The sequence below is a fragment of the Hevea brasiliensis genome, chromosome 4, assembly GCF_030052815.1.
Source record: "Hevea brasiliensis isolate MT/VB/25A 57/8 chromosome 4, ASM3005281v1, whole genome shotgun sequence".
Classification (NCBI taxonomy): domain Eukaryota; kingdom Viridiplantae; phylum Streptophyta; class Magnoliopsida; order Malpighiales; family Euphorbiaceae; genus Hevea; species Hevea brasiliensis.
In genome coordinates this window covers 79,133,500-79,138,899 of record NC_079496.1, presented here as the reverse complement: position 1 = coordinate 79,138,899, position 5,400 = coordinate 79,133,500, and positions in this window count along the sequence as shown.

Genomic DNA, 5,400 nt, shown 5'->3' with positions numbered 1-5,400 from the left:
TTCACCTGCTTGAAATTTCAACAATATTTTCATATTAAAATCTCATCAGTTATTTTCATAATTATCTCATCACACATTTAATTCTTGCAACTCATTTGCATACATATCCATTCATACTCAATTTATGTATCAAAATTCTCAAACTTTATAATTTACATGATTTACAAGCTAATTTTATAAATTCACAATTTACATGATATACAATTAATTACAATATCATAATTTACATTATAATTAATAACTAATTGTAAATACATAAAATAACTTTTGTGAGCTCTATCTACATGCATTGCTGAAAAGGTGACAAGTTGAACACTTCTGACACTTTTGCAGATCTGGACTCTAAAAATCCCAGTCAAAAGTCCACTAGGCTTTAGCTTTAATACCTGCGCGAAGGAAACAAATCCATCGCGTTAAGCATTTCTGCTTAGTGGTGCAATAATATAACAATAAAATTATATATACAAATAAGAAAGACTGAAGTATAATTCTAAAGTATAATTTAGATCCTCGGGTATCAATTAAATTTGGTATGATATTTCTATATCAACTATCTTATATTCTATTTTGTCCCTCTATGGAAGTGCTGAGTTTATGCAGTAATAATATTCGATATACAGATTAATTCTAGGAGTATTGTATTTTTTGTTCCTACAATTCTAAAACTTTCATTTGTATTACCTGATTCAGTTATGTTTCTATTGTTAATTTTTTTTTCTCATTTTCATTTCATTCAACACTTTCTAATGTTTTTAATTACTAATATTCTTAAATAATTTCAATAATTTACACTGCCCAGGTAACCTATGACAGGCTGACTAAACTGGATAACGGGTCGTTGACCCTGGACACTGCAGTGCTTCAGGCCGTCATACCATGGGACGCAGAATGTGAACCACGTATGCAGTCAGTATGGCTAAAAAGCCATGATAACATATAATCAGGCATAAAAGCCATGAGTGCGAGCATATAGCCATGAGTGCGGGCATAAAGCCATGAATATAGGCATAAAGCCTTACGCAGTACTGCTAAAACAATACCCTATTGGCATGCCAATCTATCTAATCTGACACACGTGTCTAGGCAATACATGGGCACATAGTACCATTAAATGTTAATATATATTGTGTTTTATGACTTCATTATTTCATGACAAATTTCAATTATAATTTATACATTCATTTAATCATTTATATGATCACAATTCACATCAATTATTCTTTTATACCATTGTACTCAAAGTATTAGTCCTTTTCATAATAATGAGAACTAATGTCTCATTCATGCATTAATATGATTCATTTATTCATTCATTATGTCATTCATATGATCACAATTTATAACAATTATTTTATTATATATTCCATTATATATATTTATTGTAACATTCTAAACTTTATTTCCTAGTGGAAATACAATATCTAGACTCATTTTCATCTAATGCATATATTCATGAATATCATTTATATAATTCATAATTTATCAACTATATCATATATTTTTCCTTTATAATTTCTTATCTAATTTATTATATCATTTTACATGTCCCTAGGTTCAACATTTTCATTTATATTGATTTCCAAACCACATTTCAAAATATATTAATAATGTCTCCTAAGTTATATTTGTGATGAGAATACAATTCCCATCTACCTATTTTCATAATTTAGGTATATATTAAATCCTTTAAGTGGGGTACCATTGACCCCATTAGCAATTTAAGTTTTTGATAGTTACTATTCACTTGACCATTTTCCTTCAAAGGTTGACTTTTTAATTCATAATATGTACACAAATGCTTGATACATATTTATACCACATTTTGGGTTCTAAGTTTGTTGGCATTGATTGCCAATTGTAATTCAAATCCTCCTAAAAATATTTTCAAAAATTCAGTTTTTGTGTCGTATGTTTACTGTTCCATTGGTCTAAGCTACAGTGAGAATTTGGCAAACTTTTCTTCATCAAAGTTGTTCCTTTATGTGTCTTCTTTAATTTCCTTTTTGAATCACTCCATTTGGAGTTTTCTAGCTCAAGTTATGGCCATTTTACCATAACTAGCCGGATTGACATGTACCCAGAATTTCTGGAAATTTTGATTCTGCTAGATTTGGTGTCCTAATTTAGACTAGCAATTTGAATTGGTTATGTTCAGAATTTGAGTTTATGTTCTTCATAAAAGTTGTTTTAAATTGTCTAAGCTTTCTATTGATATAAATTCACGTCAATTGGATATTTCTACTTTGAGTTATGGCTTAGTCAATTTTACCAGGTCCAGAATTGGTTACCCGGATTTGGCCAATTTTTAGGTTATCCTAAGTTTGTTTTCTAGGCAAAGTTTCTTCATCAAAGTTGTGCCATTATGTGTCTAGTTTTACTTCCAATTAGCCTTGTACCAATTGAACCTACACCTCTCAAGTTACAGCTGCCCAAACTTGCTAGACTCACATCCAGTCCTGCAAGTCTTATGAGGCAGCATACCCAACCTCAAATCCAAAGCCACAATTCACTTCAATTCCTCATCAAACACAGCCAAATGGTCACTAATTGACATTAGGACTTCCATTCACCAAAACATGAGCAAAACCCTAAGTTTGCTCCAAACCCTTACTTCCATAATCATAATTCATACTACACATGCAAATTTAACTTACCTTTCATATCTAGCACCTCTCCTAAGTTAAAATTCAAGTTTAAATCTCATTAAACACATCATTTCCTCCATATACCTAGGCTGGCAGAAATTCCTCCCATGTATACATACCCAATTTTATCAATTCTTCTTACTATTTCCCATGCTTAGAAACCAAATCCAAGAATTAATCAAGAAAATAATGGAGAATAAGCACTAACCTTTTGTTACCAATTTTTCTTCTCACTAAATCTTCAATCTCCTTGCTCCCTTTTGCTTCTAATCACGCTAGCTAGGTTAAATAATAAGTTTTAATGCAAGTAACTATGGGAAATATGGTCAAATTTAGAGGGAAGTGGAGCTTAGTTGAATTGACAATGGTGGAGGGTGTAGAAGAGAGAGATTCGGCTAGGTTGAAGAAGATAGCAAATTGTTTCTTTTCATTTTTGTCTCATTTATCTATCTTTTAATTGATTTATGAGTGCTTGTTGGGTTATGATTGGTGGAGCTTTTTAAATGATATCATAGTGATGTCAAAATTCTAATTTTTATTTATTTTCTTTTTTTTTTCTTTTTTACTCATTTTTAATTTAATTTTTAGCAATATTTATTCATATTTTATGTCATATAACTTATTTACTTAAATAGACAAGTTGGTCAAAAATCATCTCTGAAGACGAAATGACCAAAATGCTCTCCTTTTGGCTTAAGAAGCCAAAACTGTCTATACCGATCTTAAAAATTCTCCTAACCTTTTCTTGGCATTCTAATGCTACCTAGGGTGCCGTAACTCTTCTCTGGCATTCCAGAAATTATTTCACTAGGTTTCCCTCGGGTTTAGGGCTACTAGCAGTGAAGACAGCAACTTCCCACTGGGTTACCCATCTCTATGGCACTGGCTCATTTAACTTTATTGTATTTTATTTTTAAAATTTTTTCTTAATTTTTCTTACACTTATTTGAATTATTTATGACTCCTTACTCTAGTCTAAATACAATTCCAGATATTCTAGCTATCCGGACATACCTTAGTCACCGGAACAGTAGATTGTACAGTTAGGCTAAGGTGAGGGTGTTACAAACTGGTTGGATAAAAACAGAAGGGTACTGAAGCAACTCCATTGCACCCCAGACTAGAACCTGGAGGGTGTTGTGTCCCTGCTCCAAAATGATGCATATCAGTGGTGGGACACAGTATCTAGTGAGGTGCAGCCAGATCAGATAACTTGGGACTTCTTCCTTACAGAATTCAGAAAGAAGTATGTTGGCAGTGTGTATTTGAAAGAGAGAAGAAGAGAATTCATCAGTTTGAGGCAGAGGCAGCTATCAGTGGCGGAGTATGAAAGGGAGTTTGTCCGATTGAGCCGCTATAGAAGAGAAATAGTTCCCAATGAGGCTGAGAGGTGTAGGAGTTTTAAAGAAGGGTTGAATGACAATATTAAAATTATGATAACAGCTTTAGGGATTACGAACTTCACGAAATTGGTTGAAGCTGCATTAAAAGTGGAAAGAGTCAGAATCAATGAGCAAAGTAGAAGGGACAGATAGCAGAAGAGAGGTCTGGCTCAGACCAGTTTATCCTCTACTCCTAGTAAGAAATTTAAGGGTCCTCCTGCTCAAAGTTTTGGTCAGTCACAAGGTCAGGGCCAGTCTCAAAGGCGCAGATCTCAGTTCACACAGAGGAGAAGCCAATCCACACCCTCAGTGGGCAACTCTTCAGGGATGGTGTTTAGGGGACCAGTCCCAGCAGTCTCTTCTACCTGTCCACACTGCCAAAGGTGGCACAAGGGGGAATGTTGGCGAGTGACTGGTGGTTGTTTTCAGTGTGGGTCTACAGAACATCAGAATAGAGATTGTCCATGGAAGGCTATTACAGCTGCTCTAGCACAAGCAGACAGGCTTGCCCCTGCAGCTCAAAAGGGTAGGAGGCTCGATAAATCTAAGGCAGCTGGTACATCACAGAGGCCAGCATTAGAGTCAACTGAGAGGCCAGAGACTAGGGCACCAACCAGAGCATATGCTATGAGGGCTCAGGAGGAGCAAAACACTCCGGACGTCATCAGGGGTATGTTCTCCCTCTATAACATATCTGTGCATGCATTGGTGGATCTAGGATTTACCCACTTATATATATGCATCAAGCTACCAGTAGACAGGGGAATCCTAGTAGAGGAAAGTGACCAAGACATTCTGGTCACTAATCCACTAGGCCATAGCATGGCAGTGCATAAAGTGTACAAAGGTTGCCCTTTGAGGATTCAGGAGAATGAGTTCTTGGTAGACCTAATTGAATTGTCTTTCCACGAGTTTGACATGATTTTGGGAATGGACTAGTTGTCACATCACCAGGCAATAGTGGATTGTAAATTGAAGAGGATTACACTGAAAACTTCTGAGAATGAAGAGATAATAGTTGTGGGGGAAATGAGAGATTTTCTGTCTAATGTCATCTCAGCTACTGCTGTAAGGAGACTGATGAGGAAGGGTTGTGAAGCTTACTTGGCTCATGTGGTTGATACCAGAAAGGCTAGATCTAGTCTCCATGACATTCCCACTATGAGTGACGTCCCTGATGTTTTCCCTAAAGAATTGTTGGGTTTGCCACCAGAAAGGGAAGTTGAATTTGCCATTGAGATACTAATAAGTGCATAAATTATTAATTTTACTCCCATCACATTTAGTATTTCTAGTGTGTTTTTATGCATAATTCAGTTGATTAAAGTATATTTATCATTTAGGCATATTTTTAGATAGTTGTTGGAATAATT